This window comes from Entelurus aequoreus, linkage group LG20 (assembly GCF_033978785.1).
Source record: "Entelurus aequoreus isolate RoL-2023_Sb linkage group LG20, RoL_Eaeq_v1.1, whole genome shotgun sequence".
NCBI lineage: Eukaryota > Metazoa > Chordata > Actinopteri > Syngnathiformes > Syngnathidae > Entelurus > Entelurus aequoreus.
The window spans coordinates 27,448,940-27,468,113 of record NC_084750.1 but is presented as its reverse complement, the minus strand read 5'-3'; positions in this window follow the sequence as shown (position 1 = coordinate 27,468,113).

Genomic DNA, 19,174 nt, shown 5'->3' with positions numbered 1-19,174 from the left:
AATTTGGAGTTAAAAACACTATTTTTACAGTAAAATTCTGGCAACTGAGCTACCAGTTTTTACCGTATAAATAACTCTGGTACTGTTATCACTTGACAATAATTTGGAGTTAAAAACACCATTTTACAGTTGAATTCTGCCCACTGAGCTGACACTTTTACCATCAAATCTGCCGTCATTTTTATCGTGTACGCTTGACTACGCGTTCTTCCTCCGTGCACACATAACCGGTTCCCCAGCAGGTCTCGTATTTACCAACCGCAACCAGAATAACCCATGAAAATAAAAAAGGGTCCACTTTTATTGGCCCAATAAAGCTTCGGCTTCACGGATTTAATCCATCCCAGGTGTAAAAGGTCGGAGCCTGGCGATACATCAGTGTCCGATCGCTACCTTGCTTGATCTGTAATTACATTGCTGCTGGCTTAATTGTTGACGTGTGTGGAGATCACCCCAATATGAGTCATCATTTAGTAGTGAAATAATGAGCTTCCGGTGGGTGGGTGGTTGAATCGAAGCCTCCCTCGATCCCCATGCAGGGAATTGGAGCACAGAGTTACACTATGTATGTATGTGTGTGTGTGTGTGTGTGTGTGTGTGTGTGTGTGTGTGTGTGTGTGTGTGTGTGTGTGTGTGTGTGTGTGTGCGCGCGCGGACGTATAAGTCAGTGAAAAAACTTTTAATTAATACCTCCCATTCTCTAGTGTCTCCTAATTTGTAAGTAGATAAAGTATTTCACGTGCACATATACTAACATCATTATTATTTATCATTTATAACTGTTATCATTATTATCATAACAATGTAGAGGGATGGATGGATGTATATGACAACAACGACATGGACCACAGGGAGGAGGTGAAACATCTGGTTGACTGGTGCAGAACCAACAACCTTAGACTTAGACTTCCTTGCTATGGTCGTTCAAATTTGAACTTTACAGTACAGATAAGAACAACGTTTTGTTGCATTAGCTCGTTGTAGTGCAGGATAAAAGAGCAACAAGGTGTAGATATAAATAAATAGATTAATGTACACATAAATATATTGCAGTTTTGCATATGCATCCACGTTTATGGATGTATGTTAAATTGTCTTTATATTCATGAATTAATACATACAATTTGACAGCCTTAGTTCATATATTAATAATGCTATATGTTTTAAGATTAATCGCATGAGATAATATTTTTATTTTTGACAGCGCAAGTTTATACCTAAATTAATGCAATATTTTTTTGATTAATGGCATTAATTGATATAAAAAAATTGCAGCCTTAGTTTGTACTTTAAGCTATTTTTTTTTTTGTGATTAATCGCATGAGATAAGACCTTTAAGTTGACAGCCCTAGTTTTTACCTGATTAATGCAATATTTCTTAGGACTAATCACATAAATTCGTACTTTACATTTGGCAGCCTTAGTTTTTACATTGAGCTATTTTTTTGTGTATAATTGTACGAGACAATACCTTTGATTTGACAGCCCAAATTTATACCTGATTAATGCAATATTTTTTTGACTAATCACATGAATTAATTCATTAAATTTGACACCCTTAGTTTATACATTAAGCTATTTGTTTGTGATTTATTGCATGGGATAATACCTTTAATTTGACAGCCCAAGTATATACCTGATTAAGCCAATATTTTTTTGATTAATCACATTAATTAATATATCAAATATGACAACTGTAGTTTATAAATAAACCATTTTTTTTAAAAAAATTAATCACATGAGATAATACCTTAAATTTGACAGCCTTAGTTTATACATTAATAATGCTATATCTTTTTGTGATTAATCGCATGGGATAATACCTTTAATTTGACAGCCCAAATTTATACCCGATTAATGCAATCTTTTTTTTTTATTAATCATATAAATATATCACATATGACAGCCTTAATTTATAAATTAAAGTATTTTTTTGGTGATTAATCACACAAGAGAATACCTTTAATTCGACAGCCTTAGTTTATACATTAATAATGCTATATTTTTTGTGATTAATCACATGAGATAATACCTTTATTTTGACAGCCTTATTTTTTACCTGGTTAATGCAATATTTTTTTTTAGGACTAATCACATTAATTAATACTTTACATTTCACAGCCTTAGGTTATACATGAAGCTGTTTTTGTGATTAATCACATGAGATAATAGCTTTATTTTGACAGCTCGAGTTTATATGTCAATTAGTGCTATATGTTTTTGATTAGTCACATGAATTAATACATACAAATTGACAGCCTTAGTTCATATATTAGTAATGCTATATTTTCTGTGATTAATCGCATGAGATAATACCTTTAATTTGACAGCCCAAATTTATACCCGATTAATGCAATATATATTTTTTTAATTAATCATAAATATATCAAATATGACAGCCTTAGTTTATAAATTAAAGTATTTTTTTTGGTGATTAATCACATGAGAATACCTTTAATTTGACAGCCTTAGTTTATACATTAATAATGCTATTTTTTTTGTGATTAATCGCAAGCCCTATTTTTTACCTGATTAATGCAATATTTTTTTGGACTAATCACATTAATTGATACATTAAACTTGATAGCATTAGCTTATAGATTAAGCTGTTTTTGTGATTAATCACATGAGATAACACCTTTATTTTGACAGCGTGAGGTTATACCTAAATTAGTGCTTAGTTTTTCGGCAACACGAAGTCAGGCGCATGCGCACTAGCGTCGTTTGGCTTGATAATCATGGTGGACCAACAACACCGACTTTGCTGCGGAGATTTCCCCTCGGATTAAACGGAGCCAAGCGCTTGGTTAAAGTCAATTTCCCTCGCTTCCCATCGTGCGTTTAAGAGACACTGCTGTGTTTGGATGGAGACAAGTGTGGACAATTTTTTTTTTTTTTTTTTTATTTTTTATTTTTTTTATTAATCACATGAATTAATACATTAAATATGACAGCCTTAGTTTATACATTAATAATGCTATATTTTCTGTGATTAATCGCAAGGTATAATACCTTTAATTAGACAGCCCAAGTCTATACCTGATTAATGCAAAATATGAATCATTACATTTTGACAGCCTTGGTTTATACATTATTAATGCTATATTTTTTGTGATTAATCACATACAATTACACCTCTTGTTGCAGCTGGTACTTCTTCTGGAGTACTTTGAAGAACCACAAAAGAGAATCTCACATGACGTATGGACTCTGCAAAAAGAGCACGTTGAGGAGCACATTTAGCTTTAATGCCTGCAGGAACATTTTGTGGAAAAAGTCGGTGTTGCTGCGGCTGGATATTTTTTTGTCCTCAGGTTGCGCCCCCGTCGAGGTGTCGTCTCGTTAGAAGGCAGATTATGCATCTTGTCATTTTTAGCACGGCGCTTTTTCCCACCACCAGCAAACTTACCAGGAAAAAAACACTTTTGAATGCACTTTGAAATGTCAAACCAGCGGCTGATGATGCACTCCGTCGCAATAATTCCCTGCACTTAAAGAGCAAAGGTTAAAAGCCGATGTTTTTCCAAAGGTAAAATTTGCATAATAAAGAGCATTTTTTTGTAATCAAGCAAAGCTGCTGTCACCACACAACCTCGGAGTGACTCGGCAGGTAATTTGCTCAATTTAAGCTGCGGTAAAAAAAAAAAAAAAGACAAAAAAAGTGGGGTCTAATGTTGATTGATGAGAAAAATAAAAGTAGAAGTAGGACTTTTATGATGTGACAAGTCATGATGGATAGGAGCTCCAGCTACAAATGCCTTGAGAAGCTTCGGAGACAGCTGACGGTGACACGCGCTGTCGTTGGGAGACGGTGACGCTTTTATTTTTAGACTCAAAAAGAAAAGGAAGTTGTTGTCTGATCAGTGATGTTGCTGTCGAGTCCTGCAGGGAAGAAGTCCTGCTGGACTGGACTCCATAACATTTCGCCGGAGTCTTTGGGCACCTAACCATTCCATCCGGAATCGATTCTCGCAATGTACCACCGTAAATTCCGGACTACATATTTTTTCTAGAGATGTCCGATAATGGCTTTTTTGCCGATATTGTCCAACTCTTAATTACCGATTCCGATTGTGAGGGGGCGTGGCCTGCGGACCTGCAGCCAAGCGGGGTGTGTCAGGATCGGCTTGGAGATTAGTGACAGGTGCGTAGATGACACAGCTGTGAGTGTTTGTCTGATCACCTGTCGCTCTGTTAGAGGCAGCAGTCGGGAAGGAGAGGGTGTGGTTGGTGGTGGAGAACGAGCGAGGGCGAGAGAGACTGTAACATGGCTGAAAAGCACAAGAAGGACGACTTACGGAAAAATAGATCATTGTTCACAATGATGAACACGGCTGTCATGTCCGTCATTGGTGGTCCAGAGAACCCGGAGGAGCAAGACCTCCACACCGATATATAAAGTCGTGGAATTAACACATTATTATGCCTAATTTTGTTGTGATGCCCCGCTGGATGCATTAAACCAGGGGTGTCAAACTCATTTTAGATCAGGGGCCACCTGGAGAAAAATCTACTCCCAAGTGGGCCGGACTGGTAAAATCACGGCACGATAACTTAAAAATAAAGACAACTTCAGATTGTTTTCTTTGTTTAAAAAAAAAACAAGCACATTCTGAAATTGTACAAATCATAATGTTGTTGGGTTGTTGTTTTTTTTTACACTTACATGTTGCGGTTAGTAGTATTCTATCTTTATTTGTCGTTATTTATATTTTCTGTCAACTCATTGGTGTTAATTTTCAATCTATCAAGATAAAAAATAATATCAAAATCAAATTACAGGATGTTATTTATGTAGTTTGCTCATATTCCTCGACTGATGCACTAACATCATGTGGTTTATTTTGAACATATGTAGCATCATCTACAAAGATACAAATAATTGCTATTGCGACATCTAGTGGACACATTTAGAACAACAGTTTCTTTCATTTAAAAATTCCGGCTCATTTTTATACTTAGCAAACTCACCCCGCGGGCCGGATAAAACCTGTTCGCGGGCCTGATCCGGCCCCCGGGCCGTATGTTTGACACCACTGCATTAAACATTGTAACAAGGTTTTCCAAAATAAATCAACTCAAGTTATGGAAAAAAAAATGCCAACATGGCACTGCCATATTTATTATTGAAGTCACAAAGTGCATTATTTTTTTTAAACATGCCTCAAAACAGCACCTTGGAATTTGGGACATGCTCTCCCTGAGAGAGCATGAGGAGGTTGAGGTGGGCTGGGTTGGGGGGGGGGGGGGCGAAGAGTTAGTGCTGCAAGGGGTTCTGGGTATTTGTTCTGTTGTGTTTATGTTGGGTTACGGTGCGGATGTTTCTCCCGAAATGTGTTTGTCATTCTTGTTTGGTGTGGGTTCACAATGTGGCGCATATTTGTAACAGTGTTAAAGTTGTTTATATGGCAACCCTCAGTGTGACCTGTATGGCTGTTGACCAAGTATGCGTTGCATTCACTTGTGTGTGTGAAAAGCCGTAGATATTATGTGATTGGGCCGGCACGCAAAGGCAGTGCCTTTAAGGTTTATTGGCGCTCTGTACTTTCTCCCTACGTCCGTGTACACAGCGGCGTTTTAAAAAGTCGTACATTTTACTTTTTGAAACCGATACCGAAAACACTCCTACAGACATCACACATGGGACGCTTCAGTAAGTAAGAGTTGTTGTAGTTATATTGTAAAACTTACAAACGTTGCTTGAAGGGACGAATGAATCCATGAGTAGCTACTTGTAAAATTTAGTGGGTGCGACTTATACACCGGTGCACTCTACAGTTCGGAAAATACGGTATGTTTAGGACATGATAAGAGCAGGTAGCACAGCTCCACCACCTCAGTCGTTGGTGCAGGGTGCCATGGCAGAAAAATGTAAACAACAAGCAGGAATTGTGAGAACTGTAGGGTTTCGGGGAAATATCACAGACAACTTCAACACAGCTGAGTGCGCGACTATGGAAGCTCTCAGGACTGTGCACATTCCGCGCGGCGTCAGCTGCCCGCTTGAGTCTATAATTACCTTAATCTGCTCAGTACATACTTTTTTTCTGGCTCTCAACAAAGGCATATGCTTCCTCTCCCTCCGTTTCACCAAATCTAAAACATGGAATAGACCATTTGGTCTCTAATTCAGTTGACAAGATCAGATTTGGGGGAACTCTGCCTGTCTTGACGGACCATTTGCTGCTGGATAAATTATGTATTTTTGGGAGAAGTAGAGAGTTGTGTGTCTGGCGAAAGCCATCGAGGCTAACTATCTATCAGGAACTAAATGCTGATTGGATTGAGCATTGCTTTGATCTATGGATGAACTCGGAAGACGACGGCGGTCGTTCAAGGAGCCTAGAGGCTGCCCGTCGTGCTAGATGGGTTGGGTTTAACTGTGTGTGTCTCAGACTTTGGCGATTTGTGAAGTGAATTGCAAATTGGATAACATCTTGGAGAAGCTTTCCACTCTGCAAAGCAAAGTTATGATCAATTTGAGAGCTAGAACGGACAACTAGAGCAGGCAAACTATTGGAGTGTGTCTGCTCGTCCTAACAAAAAACAACCCGTATTTACAATTTCGCTCCCCTTGCACTGGCCTTGGCAGGGTCATGCATTGAACAACCCAATGAGAATAATACAGTAGGCCGAAAAACCCGCTGAAATCCCTTCCCCTTTCTTCAAAGACACCTGGGATGTTGACTCTGTCACGTGACGCCAATGGAGCGATTTCCAGGCTTATGGACAAAACACGCACACATGGACTACTACTACCACAGATATACACAACCCTCCATCCCACGCTTTTGCGGTTTCAGCCCCACAGTATAATGGACTACGGAGCTGCACCCATGAGGTCCAGATGCCCCCCGGCGTTGCAAGTCTTGAGTTTGTATGTGTTGTAAATACCGTAATTTCCGGACTATAAGCCGCTACTTTTTCCCCTCGTCCTGGTCCCTGCGGCTTATACAAGGGTGCGGCTTATTTACGGCCTGTTCTTCTCCGACACCGACGAAGAGGATTTCGGTGGTTTTAGTACGCAGGAGGAAGACGATGACACAATGATTAAAGACTGACTTTTCATATACCGGTAGGCTGGTTATTTTGATAACGTACAGGCGAGCACTTTGCATTACTTTGCACCGTTGTATTATTTGTACTCTGCACGAATGCTGTTCGCCATGTCAAAGATGTGAAAGTTTGATTGAATGATTTAAAGATTTATTGTTATTAAATGGGACACTTTGCGTTCCCAAACAGTCATCTCTGTCCCGACAATCCCCTCCGTGGTAGCAGGAACCCCTATATACTACGCTAATTACACAGCAAAACCCTGCGGCTTATAGTCGGGTGCGGCTTATATATGGAGCAATCTGTATTTTCCCCTAAATTTAGCTGGTGCGGCTTATAGTCAGGTGCGGCTTATAGTCCGGAAATTACGGTATGTACTAATACAGTACGTGCTTATTGTTGCTAGAGGTTTTTCTCTGGTCTCAAACTGAACCACCTTCCACGGGAGCTTATTTTGGGAGTTGCATGTTCATCTTCTTACCTCGTTACGGGCCCATCAGTCTTCCGGTTCAATTTATTCTGTCTGTTCTTAGACGGGTTATACCAAACGATAATGTTGTTGTACTTTTTTAAGTGCAATGACAAAAAAGTTAATTCCATTCTATTCTAATATGGAAGACCGTGGCCTCATTGGCATGTTGAGCTGGTCTTTGAAAGGTTAATGAAGCAGCAAAGGTATTACTACTTGTATGCAAAGTGTCCTGTGGGAGGACATGATTATGTTCAACGAGGGTCACCCTGGACAGTCTGCACAATGCCGCCGCTGCGGTTGGTCTTAGAATCAATGCCGCGATGACCTCATTGATCTCGGCAGAAGTCAGGTACCCGATCTCGTCGACCGAGAGGACACAGAGTCCTTTGTCTACCTTTGTCCAACGGTGGTTCCGACGGGACAGGGTGCAGCTTAAATCATGCGTCGCACAGGTACCGCAAGAACCGCTTTTGTGTAAAGGAGGGAGACCGCCTTGGCGACCCTAGGGAGAATCTACCAGGCCATTGTTCAAACTATCCTCCTCCAAGGCGAGAAAACCTGGCCTTTGAGGGTAGACGATCAACGAAGGCTGGAGATCTTCGACAATGACCGCATCCTACGGTGGAGGCAGTACCTATCCCCCGTCTTATCGACGCCTGAATCTATGGTTTCTTCCTTCTCTGCTGTTGCAACGACCATTAAAATGGTCTGTTCTTGCGGTTCGACGGCCGGAGGGTGAGTTGGTTTCCGATGTTCTCCTCCCACCTCCACTGCCTCACGAGCCGCGTATCCATTGCAGTTTTTCGCAAAATACAAGAAAACATTTCAAAAATTTCGATAAAGTACATTTGCAACTTGTAGGTGTTTGTATTAACCATTGTGTAATGTTCATATTGTTGTTACTCGGCCAGCGTTTGTGGGTCTGGTGGACCCGTTGCATTTGGTGGCTTTTAATGCCTCACAATCAAACACTTTTATGTTAAAATACTGAACAGATGTTTACCTTATCCCAATAAACATCTGTTCAGTATTTTAACATAAAAGTGTTTGATTGTGAGGCATTAAAAGCCACAAAATGCAACGGGTCCACCAGACCCACAAACGCTGGCTGAGTAACAACAATATGAACGTTGCACGGAACATTTCTCTGCCAGTTTCTGCATCCCACAGGGATTCTTCTTTTGTGTTTCTGCACCTGTGGTTCCCACACAAGGTTTCAACATTGTTTGTCAACACTGTCTGCTCTCATTTTTTCGCACATTTGACCCTCTGATGTTCTGTGTACCTACACAATGTCCTCCTCCTGTCTAGACCTGCTGTGTGTGTGTGTGTGGGTGTGTGTTTGCGTGTGGTACACAGAACATCAATTTCCACACTTCTATTAGCCCCGGGTCCAGTGGACCTAGACATCTTATATGTAATAGAAATGTGTAGGGGGGTGTATGGTGTGTGGTCATTAAATATGTATTCTGATATATGTTCTTCACAGAAAATGAGCCAAATTCAGTGAGTCTCAGTTTGAAAAACTAATTAATTGTATCATTATTCTTTTAATAAAAATCGAAAACGGGTCCCACAGACCCGAACACCACACAAGGGTTAAAGGGTGTTTTGCGTCATGAGCTGTATTTTTCGTAAAACCTCATCCCCCGAGACTTCACTTCAAGGAAGATATTTCAGTCAGCGCTGTTACCGTGAGGTCAATAGAAGACCAAGGCATCGGGTAATTGCTCGAAGACAGCGTCCTTACGGCCCGATTGACATTGTCCGGGCATGTGGGTCTCTCCGAGACTGCGGGTCGGCCTCTATTGCGGGTAAGAGACCAGCCTCGCAGAAATGAGACCTGTCCTGCATTGGCACAAGTTCGGTGTTTCGGTGACCTCTAAACAACAGTTTTTGCCAAACACTTCAATATCGAAACGTCTCAAAAACCACCTCGTGTTTTAGCGATATTTGAGAGGTTTTTTCAAAATATGGGTGTATCAATTAAAGTTAAAGTCCCAACGATAGTCACATACACACTCGGTGTGGTGAAATTATCCTCTGCATTTGACCCCTCCCCAATTCCAACCCTTGATGCTGAGTGCCAAGCAGGGAGGCAATGGGTCCCATTTTTATAGTCTTTGGTATGACTCGGCCGGGGTTTGAACTGACGACCTTCCAGTCTCAGGGCGGACACTTTAACCACAAGGCCACAGAGCAGGTTTCCTTATCAGTTTGTAATTGCGATATTTAGGTTTTTGCGCATTTCTAGGGGTCATTGGAAACACAGCTACTGGCACAAGCGCGTTGGTGGACAGCTGAAGACCCGGGCAATGGCGATCAAGGAGGATCTCTCCGAACTCTCGGGTCCGCAGGGGTTTGAACTCACGACCTTCCAGTCTCAGGGCGGACACTCTAACCACAAGGCCACAGAGCAGGTATACTTATCAGTTTCTTATTGCGATATTTAGGTTTTGCACATTTCCAGGGGTAATGGAAACACAGGTACTGGCACAAGCGCGTTGGTGGACAGCTGAAGACCCGGGCAATGGCGATCAAGGAGGACCTCTCCGAACTCTCGGGTCCGCAGGGGTTTGAACTCACGACCTTCCAGTCTCAGGGCGGACACTCTAACCACAAGGCCACAGAGCAGGTATACTTATCAGTTTCTTATTGCAATATTTAGGTTTTGCACATTTCCAGGGGTAATGGAAACACAGCTACTGGCACAAGCGCGTTGGTGGACAGCTGAAGACCCGGGCAATGGCGATCAAGGAGGACCTCTCCGAACTCTCGGGTCCGCAGGGGTTTGAACTCACGACCTTCCAGTCTCAGGGCGGACACTCTAACCACAAGGCCACAGAGCAGGTTTACTTATCAGTTTCTTATTGCGATATTTAGGTTTTGCACATTTCTAGGGGTAATGGAAACACAGCTACTGGCACAAGCGCGTTGGTGGACAGCTGAAGACCCGGGCAATGGCGATCAAGGAGGACCTCTCCGAACTCTCGGGTCCGCAGGGGTTTGAACTCACGACCTTCCAGTCTCAGGGCGGACACTCTAATCACAAGGCCACAGAGCAGGTTTACTTATCAGTTTCTTATTGCGATATTTAGGTTTTGCACATTTCTAGGGGTAATGGAAACACAGCTACTGGCACAAGCGCATTGGTGGACAGCTGAAGACCCGGGCAATGGCGATCAAGGAGGACCTCTCCGAACTCTCGGGTCCGCAGGGGTTTGAACTCACGACCTTCCAGTCTCAGGGCGGACACTCTAACCACAAGGCCACAGAGCAGGTATACTTATCAGTTTCTTATTGCAATATTTAGGTTTTGCACATTTCCAGGGGTAATGGAAACACAGCTACTGGCACAAGCGCGTTGGTGGACAGCTGAAGACCCGGGCAATGGCGATCAAAGAGGACCTCTCCGAACTCTCGGGTCCGCAGGGGTTTGAACTCACGACCTTCCAGTCTCAGGGCGGACACTCTAACCACAAGGCCACAGAGCAGGTTTACTTATCAGTTTCTTATTGCGATATTTAGGTTTTGCACATTTCTAGGGGTAATGGAAACACAGCTACTGGCACAAGCGCGTTGGTGGACAGCTGAAGACCCGGGCAATGGCGATCAAGGAGGACCTCTCCGAACTCTCGGGTCCGCAGGGGTTTGAACTCACGACCTTCCAGTCTCAGGGCGGACACTCTAATCACAAGGCCACAGAGCAGGTTTACTTATCAGTTTCTTATTGCGATATTTAGGTTTTGCACATTTCTAGGGGTAATGGAAACACAGCTACTGGCACAAGCGCATTGGTGGACAGCTGAAGACCCGGGCAATGGCGATCAAGGAGGACCTCTCCGAACTCTCGGGTCCGCAGGGGTTTGAACTCACGACCTTCCAGTCTCAGGGCGGACACTCTAATCACAAGGCCACAGAGCAGGTTTACTTATCAGTTTCTTATTGCGATATTTAGGTTTTGCACATTTCTAGGGGTAATGGAAACACAGCTACTGGCACAAGCGCGTTGGTGGACAGCTGAAGACCCGGGCAATGACGATCAAGGAGGACCTCTCCGAACTCTCGGGTCCGCAGGGGTTTGAACTCACGAGCTTCCAGTCTCAGGGCGGACACTCTATCCACAAGGCCACAGAGCAGGTTTACTTATCAGTTTCTTATTGCGATATTTAGGTTTTGCACATTTCTAGGGGTAATGGAAACACAGCTACTGGCACAAGCGCGTTGGTGGACAGCTGAAGACCCGGGCAATGGCGATCAAGGAGGACCTCTCCGAACTCTCGGGTCCGCAGGGGTTTGAACTCACGACCTTCCAGTCTCAGGGCGGACACTCTATCCACAAGGCCACAGAGCAGGTTTACTTATCAGTTTCTTATTGCGATATTTAGGTTTTGCACATTTCTAGGGGTAATGGAAACACAGCTACTGGCACAAGCGCGTTGGTGGACAGCTGAAGACCCGGGCAATGGCGATCAAGGAGGACCTCTCCGAACTCTCGGGTCCGCAGGGGTTTGAACTCACGACCTTCCAGTCTCAGGGCGGACACTCTAACCACAAGGCCACAGAGCAGGTTTACTTATCAGTTTCTTATTGCGATATTTAGGTTTTGCACATTTCTAGGGGTAATGGAAACTCAGCTACTGGCACAAGCGCGTTGGTGGACAGCTGAAGACCCGGGCAATGGCGATCAAGGAGGACCTCTCCGAACTCTCGGGTCCGCAGGCGGTCAGCCTGCGTTGGTGGAACTGAGATTGCTCCTCCGTCTCCTGTGACCACTCTGCGTGGGCCGCCATGATACGGGATATCATCAGGGCTCAACCTGCCCAGATTGTCCATGAGAACACTCTGGACAGCACAGAAGTAGTCAAAAACCAGGGATTTCACTTTCAATGGACCCGTATTAGACTACGAGGCGTTTATCTAGGAGCGATAAGTAGTTAACTCCCCCACCTATTTTACTTCACATCTTATATTCCAAATGAATGATGGCTCACAGCCAATTAGGAGCAAATCATCCAGCAGGACAAGCAATAATAGCGATGATCCCGTCCATCAGGCTGTCCCTCTCGTTTCCCTCCTTCCTCAAGGACAAAAGCAGGTGTTAATAGGACCTCACTGAGCACAATGTGGCAAACAACCTCCCCCGCCCCCGAGAATGCAAACACCGCGGGATAATGAGCTAATAAATTGCTTTGGGGTGGATAAACATCCCATAAATATCACAAGTGTTTCTGCATGGAGCGTGTTTGATCAGGCCTCGTCCGCTTTCAAGGGCGGTGTCCTTTAAACGTGGAACAATTGTAAGAATATCTGGATAATGCTCCCAAATGGGGATAAGTCCATACATGAACACACACAGGTAGCATTAAACGCTTGGCACAGCTGGAGGGTTTGAGCAGAAACATGCACATTAGTGCCCTGCAGGAGGTCATTTTAATACGCTACTCCTGTTCCCCCCCCCCATGCACAAATGAGAAGATAGGTGTCCCGCTGCTGGGTTGTCATCTGAGGGCACTGGGAAATTGTAAAAGTGACCAGAAATCAGCTGGACAGGATAAGGAAATGGCAAGGGTCTGCAGAATTATTCCTTCATCGTAGTTGTCATTTCTTCCTGTTGTCTATTCTATTTGCAGAACAGCGGGTGAAGTCGATTGATCAATAAACATTTAACCTCACTTTTACCTTTGGAAGTCGTTGAAGACTCTCGTTATGTAGGGCACTTGAACGCCCCGTCACATTAAAGGCCTACTGAAATTATTATTTTTTAAAATTCAAACGGGGATAGCAGATCCATTCTATGTGTCATACTTGATCATTTCGCGATATTGCCATATTTTTGCTGAAAGGATTTAGTATAGAACAACGACGATAAAGTTTGCAACTTTTGGTCGCTGATAAAAAAAGCCTTGCCTATACCGGAAGTAGCGTGACGTCACAGGAGGTAGGATTCCTCACAATTCCCCGTTGTTTACAATGGAGCGAGAGAGATTCGGACCGAGAAAGCGACGATTACCCCATTAATTTGAGCGAGGATGAAAGATTCGTGGATGAGGAACGTTAGAGTGAAGAACTAGAGAGGCAGTGCAGGGTGTATCTTTTTTCGCTCTGACCGTAACTTAGGTACAAGGTCTCATTGGATTCCACACTTTCTCCTTTTTCTATTGTGGATCACGGATTTGTATTTCAAACCACCTCGGATACTATATCCTCTTGAAAATGAGAGCCGAGAACGCGAAATGGACATTCACAGTGACTTTTATCTCCACGACAATACATCAGCGAAGCTCTTTAGCTACTGAGCTAACGTGATAGGATCTGGCTCCAATGCAGATAGAAACAAAATAAATATATCCCTGACTGGAAGGATAGACAGAAGATCAACAATACTACTAAACCATGGACATGTAACTACACGGTTAATAATTCTCAGCCTGGCAAAGCTTAACAATGCTGTTGCTAACGACGCTGAAGCTAACTTAGCAACTTAGCAACCGGACCTCACAGAGCTATGATAAAAACATTAGCGCTCCACCTACGCCAGCCAGCCCTCATCTGCTCATCTACACCCGTGCCCACCTGCGTTCCAGCGATCGACGGCGCGACGAAGGACTTCACCCGATCACAGATGCGTTGGCGGCTAGCATCGGCTAGCGCGTCTGCTATCCAAGTAAGTACTCCTTGTTGTGTTGCTACAGCCAGCCGCTTATACACCGATCCCACCTACAACTTTCTTCTTTGCAATCTCCATTGTTCATTAAAGAAATTGCAAAAGATTCACCAACACAGATGTCCAGAATACTGTGGAATTGTTCGATGAAAGCAGAGCAGTTTGTATGGTGACACATTGGGTACGAATACTTCCGTTGCCGTCGTGACGTCACGCGCATACGTCATATCCAAAGACGTTTCCAACCGGAAGTTTAGCGGGAAATTTAAAATTGCACTTTATAAGTATCAGTATTTTCTTTATTCCAGTTGACTAGCCGGCAAATTGACTTCAGGTGCCAAAAGTCACGGGTAGACAATAATCAGCTTGAAATAATGACAAATAAGGAAGCAACACCACACAAAAGTTTGGAAAACACCAATATTTCCTCCCTCAATGTCATGCACGCTGATTAGAGTTAGTGTCAGTTTGATCCAGAAATCCACAGGCCAATATGAATCCAGTCAAATAAAGTGAAACATTGAAGTAATATAACCATCCATAAAATATGATAGCATCCGCTGACAGGTCTCTCGTCGTCTGACGTCGAACCAACGTGTCGCGTTTGCGTGGCATCACAACACACCTTGCTTAACTGCACAACCACCTAACATGCTAATTGTTTGTATTGAGGTACACGATATATTTGATATGATGTACCATGTAAAAAGTCTGTGATCTGCCGACATAAATGTTATTTCCAGCTGAGTGTAATTATAATGGATAGAAACACAGTGTTGGATCTGTGCATTGCAAGCATAGTTGATATGTTTAACACTTAAAAAGCAGGTGTTGACAAAATATTTCTCTGCTGTAAGATGTTACATGATGTTGGTGGTGTACAACCTCTTGTGCTAATAAACAATACTAATAACAAATGCATTTTGTTCACATCTTTATTTACACCAATTACATATAGTACCAATGAATACCTGTATCAGTAAGGAAGATCGATTTTGGAATGTTTATAGGTGACGATTTACATTCCTATACATCACTATTCTCGATGTTCCCTCATGCTACAATGTGACAGATTTATATCTACAATATATTTATATATTCTGTGAGCCCTATGGCAGGCGAATATCCATACATGTGCTTTAAAAAGCACCTCTGAGGAATATTGTAGGCATATTTTTCCTGTGGAAAGCACTTCCGGTGTATGGAAGGACACTGCAGCACCTGCAGTGAGTGAATTCTTCCAAAAGATGGTGCCACAGCTCAGACAATAAAACACCCATTCGGTGTTTTTGCTTGTTTTTTTTAAATTTTTGATTATTATTATTTTTATTATGGTCATAAGCAAACAAATATCCATAAATTAGCTGCTCCATCTAATAGACCGCAGGGTTCAAAGTGTAGGAAAAAAGTTGCGGTTTATAGTCCGGAATTTTCAGTACTTAAAAACTGACATGGTTAACATATAAAATATAAAATACTGTCCTGCTCTTCCATAAACAACTTTGCCTGTTTTCAGCTTTTCCTAAGGCATCTTTAGGAAAACATCAGTAGAAGAGGACGCAAAATAGAATACAAGCGACTTACCTTTTTTCTGTAGTTTTAAAGACTAGATCTGACCTAAGTCTATGACTAGATTGGACCAATCTAAGTCTATGATTAGATATGGGACCAATCAAAGTCTGAGACTAGGTCTGACCAATATATGTCTAAGACTAGATCTGACCAGTCAAAATGATAAATGGGTTATACTTGTATAGCGCTTTGTTCTACCTTCAAGGTACTCAAAGCGCTTTGACACTATTTCCACATTCACCCATTCACACACACATTCACACACTGATGGCGGGAGCTGCCATGCAAGGCGCTAACCAGCAGCCATCAGGAGCAAGGGTGAAGTGTCTTGCCCAAGGACACAACGGATGTGACTAGGATGGTAGAAGGTGGGGATTGAACCCCAGTAACCAGCAACCCTCCGATTGCTGGCCCGGCCACTCTACCAACTTCGCCACGCCGTCGAAGACTAGATCTGACCAATCTAAGTCTAAGACGAGATCTGACCAATGTAAGTCTAAAACTAGATCTGACCAATCTAAGTCTACGACTACATCTGACCAATCGAAGTATATGACTAGATCTGACCAATCTTGGTCTAAGACTAGATCTAACCAATCTTAGTCTGAGACCAGATCTGACTATTTGAAGTCTATGACTAGATCTGACCAATCAAATTCTAAAGCTAGATCTGACCAATCAAAGTCTAAGACTATATCTGACCAGTTAAAGTCTAAGACAAGATCTGACCAGTCAAAGTCTAAAACTATATCTGACCAGTCAAAGTCTAAAACTATATCTGACCAGTTAAAGTCTAAGACTAGATCTGACCAATCTAAGTCTAAGACTAGATCTGACCAATGTACGGCTAAGATTACATCTCACCAATCTAAGTCTATGACTAGATCTGACCAATCAAAGTCTAAAGCTAGATCTGACCAATCAAAGTCTAAGACTACATCTGACCAGTTAAAGTCTAAGACAAGATCTGACCAGTCAAAGTCTAAAACTATATCTGACCAGTTAAAGTCTAAGACTATATCTGACCAATCTAAGTCTAAGACTAGATCTGACCAATGTACGGCTAAGATTAAATCTCACCAATCTAAGTCTATGACTAGAGCTGACCAATAAAAGTCTAAAGCTATATCTGACCAATCAAAGTCTAAGACTATATCTGACCAGTTAAAGTCTAAGACCAGATCTGACCAGTCAAAGTCTAAAACTATATCTGACCAGTCAAAGTCTAAGACTAGATCTGACGAATCTAAGTCTAAGACTAGATCTGACCAATGTACGGCTAAGATTAAATCTCACCAATCTAAGTCTATGACTAGATCTGACCAATCAAAGTCTAAAGCTAGATCTGACCAATCAAAGTCTAAGACTATATCTGACCAGTTAAAGTCTAAGACCAGATCTGACCAGTCAAAGTCTAAAACTATATCTGACCAGTTAAAGTCTAAGACTAGATCTGACCAATCAAAGTCTAAAGGTAGATCTGACCAAAGTCTAAGACTATATCTGACCAGTTAAAGTCTAAGACCAGATCTGACCAGTCAAAGTCTAAAACTAGATCTGACCAGTTAAAGTCTAAGACTAGATCTGACCAATCTAAGTATATGAGTACGAGCTGACTAGGATTAGATGTGAAACGTCTTCCAAAACAAACTAACCAGTCAAGTTGCGATGGATTGATCGCCCTGAGATGTGCTGAAACTCGTTACAAAACAAGTCTAAAATCACAAACTGGTCCACAACTATGAAATAAGTGCCAATGTTTTCATCCTTAAGAGAGACCCTTTAAATTCAAATTCAAAATGTATGCCATAAGCAGAGATAAAATTGCCGGAGTCCGGTCCTACAGAGTCAAAAGATTTTTAGCAACCGCGGCTACGCTCGCAGCTCCACTTGATTGGCTGACATTCTGTATTTTCTACATGTCTCTTGCCTCGTCTGTAGTTGTCCCTTGTGGCTGTTGAAGCGACGCTCCTTACGTTTCACTTCATATATTTTTCTTTCCCCAAGCTGGACTCTGGAAAGTGCTGTCAGTCCCGATGTCTCTGCTGACCTTAGTGACTCTGCCGTCGCCACATTAGATCGTCTCACTTTTTCTACTCCTACTTCTTCCCACCGGACTTTCTGACCCGTCATTGTTCCTCTTCACCCCACCCGGATTCAATCTTTTCCTTTTGGCTGTTTCCCCCCCTTCACAACCTTCATTTCAGTCGGAAACTTGTGCAGCCGTCCCAGAGGTGCCGACACTGAACAAACTGCATGGTTGCGCGTCGAAGACGGTCGCACACTTGCAGGAATCCTGTGACGCTGATGTGACCAACCGACCTCGCAATGCTCATAATGAGTCGAAGGGAAACAGAGTTTTCTGTCGTCAACTTCGAGCTCATCTTCTCCGTATTCTCTCTTCGAGCAGAGGTGCTGATGCAAATCAATAAAGTCATTTCCCCGCATATTTGTTGCAATCAGCATCCGGTCATGCATGCTAACAGGAACTGAGGCGCTTGAAGGCCAGCCTCTTACAGCGCTAACCTAGACATCTGTTTTTGTTTTTTTTCGGTTGAAGCCGAGTACTCTTCAATATTTGTACTTGTATTTATTTCTATTTGTATAACACTCGGTGTAGTTGGGGGTGTCCAAATATTTTTTGACTTGGGCGCCGCGTTGAGCTAAAAACTCTGACCGGGGGCCGAAAGCCAACTGCATGTAAAGTATATTAATATACACACATACACACACACACACATATATATATATATATATATATATATATATATATATATATGTGTGGGGAAAAATCACAAGACTATTTCATCTCTACAGGCCTGTTTCATGAGGGGTTTCCCTCAATCATCAGGAGATTTTAATGGAAGCATTCACATGCCATGGTTTATATAGGGCACAGAGCGGGTGGGTACAGGCAGGCGTAAGGGTGTGGTGATTGGCTCATGTGTTACCTAGGAGGTGTTTCCTTCTGTGACGGCATGCTGATACAATTTCGCTGCGCTTGTTGAGGGATGACAGGTCTGGACGGTATATAATAAACAGTTTCTCTTTTAAGCATGCTTATATATATATATATATATATATATATATATATATATATATATATATATATGTCTTAATTAGATTATCCAAAAAAATAGTGCTCGATACCGTGGTAGAGCGTAATATGTATGTGTGGGAAAAATCACAAGACTATTTCATCTCTACAGGCCTGTTTCATGAGGGGTTTCCCTCAATCATCAAATCTCCTGATGATTGAGGGAAACCCCTCATGAAACAGGCCTGTAGAGATGAAATAGTCTTGTGATTTTTCCCACACACACATATATATATATATATATATATATATATATATATATATATATATATATATATATATATATATATATATATATATATATATATAT